The sequence below is a fragment of the Ipomoea nil genome, unplaced genomic scaffold, assembly GCF_001879475.1.
Source record: "Ipomoea nil cultivar Tokyo-kokei standard unplaced genomic scaffold, Asagao_1.1 scaffold3065, whole genome shotgun sequence".
Taxonomy (NCBI): Eukaryota; Viridiplantae; Streptophyta; class Magnoliopsida; order Solanales; family Convolvulaceae; genus Ipomoea; species Ipomoea nil.
In genome coordinates this window covers 493,173-502,431 of record NW_017619493.1, presented here as the reverse complement: position 1 = coordinate 502,431, position 9,259 = coordinate 493,173, and the positions used below count along the sequence as shown (strand labels likewise).

Below are 9,259 nucleotides of genomic sequence, written 5' to 3'. Positions count from 1 at the left end.
CTGATAAGCTTAATTTCTATGCATTATTTAGAGTAATTTTAGTAAGTTATTTTCATTAATAAATTTAGTTTAGAGTTGGTTTTATTATAAATTTTACATTTATTTATATGTTACAAGTTTAGATGGGTTTTAATAAGTATTAGACTAATGTTGCACTTTTATTAATATAAATAGGAGTTTTATTTTAACTATAGGATTAAATTTATTTGATAGTCTTATGCATTCAATTCGAAATAAGTGTTTAAATAATTAAGTTTAAAAGTTATTCTTCCTATGTCAACCGACATATAGAATCACTAAAGCATATATACATGCTAACCTCATGCCATCTAGGTTGGGTCACAACTATAGAACTTTATTCCAGTGGCTTTAGTCCCATTCCCCGTGCCAACTTCTCTTCCAAATCTGTACTCAACACTTTAATTAGCAGATTCGTTAGATCATATCATCATTTGGCTTCATGTAGTCAACATAGATAACACCCATTGTGAGAAGTTGTTTAATGGTATATATCTACGACATATATGTCTAGACATACCTTTATACATGTTACTTTATACCATTCCAATTGTAGCTTGACTATTATAATGTATACAAATTTGAGCTACTGGTTGTTCCTAACTATGAATATCAACAAGAAAATAGCGCAGACATTTAGCCTCTTCACTATCCCCTACACTTATCCAAGGCTATTAGCTTAGAATACATCATTGATCTAGCTATCACATTTTGTTTCAAGGACTTCCATGATACGGTGGCACAGGATAACATGAACACGTAGCCACTGTGGACATAGAGTCCTTAATATCCGATATCCAATTAGCATCATTATACCTTTCTAGTACAATTGGATATCCCGTATAGTTCAGTCGAAAGTCATGAGTACCCCTTAAGTATCTCATCACCCTAACTATTTCCATTTAGTGCTCATCACCAGGGTTTCTAGTATATCTACTAAGTTTACTAACTGCAAAGACAATATCCAACTTAGTATAACTCATTAGATACATCGGCAGCCCGGAGCAAACATCGCCTGAAGGAAAGGAAATGTAGTGACGTCGACGGGGAATCTAGCTCGCCTCTTGCTGACTCTTTTTGTGACGCCAGTGACTCCAAACCGCAATGTCGCCCATGCCTTTGATTGCATCATCATGACACTAGCCATGGTTGTCGATGAACCCTTGGCTCAATGGTAAAGTGTCGCATCGACTATGATCGAAGGGCGAGTGACGAAATATGAACTGAAAAGCCTCATTTTTTTTATAAACTTCTGTAGCCCCTCTGACCCCAACAACGACAGCCGTCATGTCAACGAAGATTGAAGTCCAAATACCGACGAACACGAATTTAGTGATTCTCCCGCAATCTCAAGCAGTAGGGGAAAATAATTAATCTTACTAGGAAACTGTAATCGTACTTTGTTGACATTGTAATTTTGATAAATATTGACTAGTTTTTAATATTAGTATATTTGAAATATTTTGGATAATATTGATATTATCTAATTTGTTAATTAGATAATACCAAAAGAGTTTGAACCTATCAAAACTCTTCTATCCTTTCCCCAAAAGGCTGAATCCCCAACCCTAAGGGCCCCCCACACTCCGCCCCGACAGAGCATGTGGGAGGATATAAATCACGGTGACACAATGGGTTAGTAGACAGGACCAAATGCCGGTGCGTACAAAGAATCTGCCCACTTTGGACATAATTCCCACACTGCCGCCGCCGAGGTTCGAACCTTGGTCTCTTACCCCAAATGAAACTCTTCTATCCTACAACTATAAATAGGAGCTCTCATTTCTATGTAATCACAAATCCTAGGAAAAATTCATAGAAATATCCTAAGCTTTGAAGCTTATTCAGGGATCACAATAAAAATGTGATCCTGAAAGTAAAAGCCCCTCCTCCAATCCAATCATGCCTGTTGATCCAAACCTCCATTGAAGATCAAACCATTTGAATCTGAAAGCCCTTCAATGAAGAATAAACATATAAGTTCTTCTTTGGAGATCAAGCCACTTGAATTCCGGAGGCCCTTCAGTGGTGGAGTGTTCAAGGCATCAGTTGGAGAATCAGAGGACCACCCAGAGACTTGTACCCACACCGCATTGATACTTGACATGTAACTAGAATTTTGAATATTAATATATTTTATTCAATTTTCTTTGTTCACAAATTGGCACACCCAGTGGGACAGCTCTGCCTCTCATCTCTTCATAGGCACTTACAACCGATATGGGTGCAAACCCTGTATGAAATTTGAAATGGAAGAAGCTAAATGATACTCCTTGGCATGTGTTTAAACGGCCTCATATTCATGCTCCTTGGCACGAGTAAAAACGACCTCATATCTTTGAAGGCTCCTTCGCACGAGTTGAAACATCCTTATATCTTTAAGTTGTAGTGTCGAGACTTCCTTGCACTACATACTTTCGAGTGGTACATGCTCTCAAGTGGCGTACAAGCAAGTCTCGAGGGGGCATTTGTTGACACTTAAATTTAGATAAATAATTGATTAGTTTTTAGTATTAGTATATTTGAAATATTTTGGATAATATTGATATTATTAATTTGTTAATTAGATAATATCAAAAGAGTTTGAACCTATCAAAACTCTTCTATCCTACCGCTATAAATAGGAGCTCTCATTTCTATGTAATCACACAGATCATAGGAAAAATCAAAGAAAGAACTCTGAAGCTTGTACAGAGATCACGATAAAAATGTGATCTTGAAAGTAAAAATCCCCTCCTCCAATCCAATCATGCCAGTTGATCCAAACCTCCATTGATGATCAAGCCATTTGAACCCGGATGCCATTCAATGAAGAACAAGCTATATATACAAGCTCTTCTTTGAAGATTAAGCCACTTGAAACAAGCTATATATACAAGCTCTTCTTTGAAGATTAAGCCACTTGAAACCCAGAGGCCCTTCAATGGTGGAGTGTTCAAGGCATCCAATTGAAGAATCAGAGGACTACACAGAGACTTGTACCCACACCGCATTGATACTTGACATGTAACTAGAATTTTGAATATTAATATATTTTATTCATTTTTCTTTGTTCACAAATAGGCATGCCTAGTGGGACAGCTCTGCCTCTCATCCCTTTTTAGGCACTTTCCTTTAAACCGGTATGGGGGCAAACCCCATAAGAATTCGAAATGGAGGAGGCTAAATGATACTCCTTGCCACGAGTTAAAACGGCCTCATATCCTTCAAGGCTCCTTCGCACGAGTTGAAAAGGCATCATATTCTTCAAGATACTCCTTGACACGAGTTGAAACGACCTTATATCTTAAAGTTGTAGTGTCGAGACTTTCTTGCTCTACATACTTTGGAGGGGTATATACTCTCAAGTGGCGTACAAGCAAGTCTTGAGGGGGCATTTGTTGATGGTAACCAACGATGTTATTATAAGTTTATGTGTATAGTATAAAGGTAATCAGGGGCGAGGCAAGGCGGGGAGAGTATTCTTTCCATCCCCGATTCTCGTCCCCGATGGGGCAGGGAACCGGGTTCCACGTTGGGTATGTTGACATCCCTAGGCGCCGATTAATTGCCGCTTAGGCTCCTCCCGAGCGCCTAGCGATTTTTTTAACCATGATCTCGTATAATTTGTTACTCATAATTAAGACGTCTAAATTTTACTAAGTCTCCATATTTGGAAGTCAGTCCGCATGGGTAATGAGCGATGGACTGATGTGATGGAGTCAATAGTTTAATGGCAGACTTATGCAATACGCGCCCCCAAACAAATAATGGGTTTTCCACTCACCTTTTTAAATGGAAGATTAGTGTATACTTTTCTATGATTATGGATTATTTATAGTATTTGTGGTTAATTATCAATAAGCTTGTTTAGCTCAGTTGGTAGAGTGAAAGGCTCTTAATTTTGTGGGGTTCAAGCCCCACGGTGGGCATTTTTTTGTTGTTGCCGGTTGTTTTCTCTTCCAGGTTGTCATTGATATACCTATTAGAATAATCTTAGCATGAGTGTTAACTTGTTAACATGTCCGAGTGGTTAAGGAGATAGACTTGAAATCTATTGAGCTTTGCCTGCGCAAGTTCGAATCTTGCTGTTAACGCATTTTATTGTAGACATCGATGAGAAGCGAACTGGAAGTCTAAGTTCGAATATGTTTGAATTTGCATTTTATTGGCTGACTCGAAATGCTGTTGCCGGTTGTCATTGAAATAATCTTAGCATGAGTGTCAACTTGTCAACATGTCCGAGTGGTTAAGGAGATAGACTCGAAATCTATTGGGCGCTGCCTACGCAGGTTCGAATCCTGCTGTTGATGTCTATTGGTCTTTCCCTGCGCAGGTTCGAATTTGCATTTTATTGGCTGACCCTGCACAGGTCGGCCAGCGAGACCGTCATCTATTTGCAAGGATAGAAACGATCCATCATCTATCTGCAAGGCTAGAAACGATCCATCATCTGCCGGCGAGACCGTCATCCATCTGCAATGCTAGAAACGATCCGTCATCCATCTGCAATGCTAGAAACGATCCGTCATCCATCTGCAAGGCTAGAAACGATCCGTCATCCATCTGCAAGGCTAGAAACGATCCATCATCCATCTGCAAGGCCAGAAACGACGTCAAGCTTCGTAAACCATCCACTGCGGCAACAGCGACTTCAAGCTTCAACGACCATCTGTGAGGCGTGTAGCGGCAACCATCTGCGAGGTACCATCCGCTGCGGCAACAGCGACTTCAAGCTTCAACGACCATCTGTGAGGCGAGTAGCGGCAACCATCTGCGAGGTAAGAAGGTAATTTTCTGCTCAGTGTTTTACTTATTTTCTGCTCAGTGTTTTACTTATTTTTTGGACTATAACTTCTTTTGTGAGTCCAAAACTGAACTTGGTTTCTTTATGTTGATGCCTCTCCTGGAGGTATAACGGTTAATTTTCTGCATATTATGCCAGTATATGAAAATTTTACAATTTTATTTTATGAATCGTGATTTGGTAGTGAAGGTGGTTGAGTTTTTTTTTTTTTGCTCTAAAGATGAGAGGACTGGCCTAAAATTTAAGGCTACTCTATTCCCAAAGCAAAGGATCGAACCCTTAACCTTTGATTAAGGATGTATGAGTCCCCTCCACTCAACCACACCCTCCAAGTTGACAATGTGGTTGAGCTGTTTTTTATATTAATATATCCATTTATTTTAAGCTTGTTATCAACTTGGATTTAAAATTTCCTCTAGTTTGTATAATTTTGTAACTCTGTTTTTTTGCTTTTCATTGTTGTATGATTAATACAATGGATGGGTGACTTTGAAAATTAGAATTCTTCATTTGATATTGTCTCCCTCCAGGGGCGGAGCCACATGTTAATTGCAGGGGGCCATGCCCCCCCTCCCCCCCTCCCTCACCAAGCTGGAGTTTTCATTATAATCATTAGGCTTTCTTTCACCTGTTAAATTAATATTATAATGTTTTTTTTGGTCCACCTCACAAAGCTTCGGCAAATTATGCTGTGGAACCGTGTCCACCTTGCAACAATATGTCGAGGATTATGCGGACTGATTACGGGCACACGATAAATTAGTATCAGACACACAACTTAATTAGCAGTGGCACACAAGAACAAATGTAAACATCAGGTTTCGAATCAAGTTTCGAACCCAGGCTCTATTAATTAACCAACCTATGCACATGACATACAAATTATGGCGCACGACTAATTCGGCCAAGTACACGACATACAGACTAATGACACACGACTACATCAATCCTCATTGTCCTCTATAACCTGGTTGTATTTCCTTGAAAAAAAAACGTTATAATATGAAGCCTACTGATAAGCTTAATTTCTATGCATTATTTAGAGTAATTTTAGTAAGTTATTTTCATTAATAAATTTAGTTTAGAGTTGGTTTTATTATAAATTTTACATTTATTTATATGTTACAAGTTTAGATGGGTTTTAATAAGTATTAGACTAATGTTGCACTTTTATTAATATAAATAGGAGTTTTATTTTAACTATAGGATTAAATTTATTTGATAGTCTTATGCATTCAATTCTAAATAAGTGTTTAAGTAATTAAGTTTAAAAGTTATGTCATTAGGTTATGATTATCTTTACTTTAAAACTTTATTTTATTTTTATCTTTCTTTGAGGTGTTTGGCGCAGCAGTAGAGAAAACAAAAACAAAAGGGGTAATTATATTAACTTAGGTTTTTGAGCAGCAGTAGAGAAAGGAAAAAAGATAGGAAAAGAAAACACAACAAGAGCAAGAAGCTGACTACGACGGTAGCGCATCAGTGAGGAGAAATTGCAGCGGGAGCGAAGAGATTCAAGGCTTCGTGAAAATGGGATTTTGAGACTCAATCGCAACTATCTCTTTAGGCTTGGATTACTTTTCTTCATATCATTCTCTTATTCTGTCAATTATTTGTTTAAATTTCCAGTATGGTATTTCTTGAATATCTTATGCATTTAATTATGACTATTGGCTAGAACTTTTAATTAGGGATTTTTATTAGCTTTAGATTAGATTAATTAACTATTCTTCATGTGTTGATTCTTTCTAATTTCAGTTATACAATTGAATTTGATTATATTTATTTTATGTATTTTAATTGTGAATTGTGTGACTGGCCATTGCATAATTCTAATATCAACGTTTATAAGAAGAACTGACAGGTGAATTATGAACCTAGAACTCGTAAGATAAACATAATTGACCTAAAGTAGACATAGCTTTAGGTATTTGTAGAGATATTTGATTGTTGTTTAATGGGTTCAATTAATGTTGGTGAGATATCTGATAAAGGCTCATGGATCTTGAATGCAAGATATAACCTAAAGGTTCCTACTAAATTTTAATTCAATTATTAAGTTGGACTAGCTCCAGGATCTACTCCAGACAGAATAAAGAAATTAAATATAAAAGCAATAAATGGAACCGTGCACCAGGAAATGTTCACGCAGTTCGGAGCCTCACTCCTACGTCTGCGGGGCCACTCACGTCAGCCCAATCCACTAAATGATCAACATGGAGTACAAGGGGGAGTACATTACACACTAAAGCATAAACTACACTACTCCGATCCATCGACTAGTCCAGCGACTATTCCTGCATCACCATGGACTTGACGTGCAGGCTATCTTCATCACACCTTGAACTAGTTGAGAAACCTTTAACACATGAATATATTGATAGAAAAACCAGTGGAGGATTTGACGAATGATATGTATAATTTTAATCCTTGAATCTTCAACTTTAATGCTTAACAAAATAACATTTTATAGTGATTATATGAAACCTCTTTGGTCTTGAAAAATGCAGCCTTCAATTCCTCAAATTAAGCTGCATCTCCTGATTTAAAAAGCCATGGAAGTAGGGTCTTGACCAAAATAAATGTTTGAATGAGTTTCACTTCTTCTGGATTACTTCCTGGAGCTGATCCTAGACTGCATCCTGGCGCTGACACTGGACTGGAGTAGGCGCTGATCCAGACTCAACCTGACACAGATACTAGACCATTTTGACAACTAATTTAAGCCAACTTAAGTGGGTTTTAAATATGTAACATTTTACACTTACAATATCACAGTTAATTGGATACAATCTAGTAGCTCGACGGAGTATTTGGATATATTTGAAGCAATCATCACTATAGTCACAAGAATCAATACTTAGGAGAGTTAGTTAATTATCTAATAGGTGAACCCAAATCCCTAGTCTTCTATCAATTTGAATTTTCTTCGCTTTAAATTCATAAATATTCTTTTAAATTACATTAATTCTATTTATTTGCGTTTGTCCTTATCAACAAATCGATTATTCTAGATAACAATTAACAATGTTCTTCGTGGGATCGACCCTAGAATACTCCAGGAATTTATACTGTGACGGACTCTGTGCGCTTGCAGATTATAGCAATCACTTACTAAGCCATACACATTAACCATTTGATAAACAAAATCACTTCTTAATCATAATATTTTGATCTCCTCGAATTAGCTTAATTTTGTATTGTAATATACACATCTAAGCGTCATGAATAACCCAAATTTTTAATATGGAATAAAAAATCATAATATAGCCTCTAGTGGAATGCACAAGTGCGCTCAACAACTCAATAAGTAAGCTAACACTTCTCTACCGAATCAAGTATAAAAAGAACTAGCCCGCACATGCAGCTTAGTTGATTCTTAGGTGATAGATTGTGGACAAGAACACATGTTCAAGTCTTGACAATTGTAGTGCGGGCAAGTATAAACAGAACTAAGAATAAATACAACATAGTTGTAAACATAGTTTTATTTAATACAAAGATATTACATGCATTTATTTATTCAAGAGTTTAATCTAGCCAGGAGCGGCCTATTTGCTTTCTTGATTTGAGTCCTGGGTAGCAATTACAAGTTTGTCTCGTTAATCGAAGGAAAAGGAAAATCTTTTATTCTCATATAGCATGGAATTAATTAAACTATATATCGCTAGAAAGAGGGCTTGAACCTTTGACTTTGTGGTTAATAGCCACACACTCTAACCAACTGAGCTATTCCAGCTTTGTATTTCATTGGGAAGAAATTTGAATTAATTTTCAATAGTACAAACCAAATCGTTACTCGAGTTCCCTTTCACAAAGCCGTGCCAAAAGTTGTAGCAATGTCATTTAATTATTTTTTGTCGTTCTAGCTATCCCAAAAGTTGTAAAACTTGTAACGTGTACATAGCAGTGCCCTTCTAGCTATCCCAAAAGTTTTAATTGTTACTTTTTATTACGGAGTAAATGTTTAGTTAATAGTGAGGAGGCCTGCATGGTTGATGGAAGAGGCGGGTAATTTCATTATCAAAAGGGGTGTTATAGAGGGTGGTAGCTTGAGAATACTTTGTACAGAGAAGATTGTTACTACGTTATTGCATGACTATGTTAATTATATTGTAATTAAAAAAAGGAAATGAATATTAATAATTGACAGAAAAATTAAAAATGATCCCGATTAACTATTTCGAAAAGGAAACGGATTAACAATAGTATAGGTAAATTGGAAAAATAATATATTATTAATAATTGACTGGAAATATTAAAAAATCTGTTATTAATAATTAACTAATTGATATGTATTAAAAAATAATTGACTATGATTAAAAATGGCACACAAATTAGGTCAATTGAAAAAGGAAATATTACTATTTTACTCAAAATTCTAAATGATCCCCGATTAACTATTTCAAAAAGAAAACAGATTAACTATAATGTATGTATTATATGGGATACATA

General features: G+C 36.4%; 3 non-coding genes across 3 annotated transcripts; 2 read left to right on the top strand and 1 right to left on the bottom strand.

The window, feature by feature from the left end:
- Positions 1-4,012: 4,012 nt before the first annotated feature.
- Positions 4,013-4,094, top strand: TRNAS-UGA. The gene has a single exon. It is a non-coding gene; the product is annotated as a tRNA-Ser (tRNA).
- A 134-nt stretch (positions 4,095-4,228) lies between these two features.
- On the top strand, positions 4,229-4,310 carry TRNAS-CGA. Its single transcript has one exon. It is a non-coding gene; the product is annotated as a tRNA-Ser (tRNA).
- Positions 4,311-8,469: 4,159 nt separating this feature from the next.
- On the bottom strand, positions 8,470-8,543 carry TRNAN-AUU. Its single transcript has one exon. It is a non-coding gene; the product is annotated as a tRNA-Asn (tRNA).
- Positions 8,544-9,259: the final 716 nt, after the last annotated feature.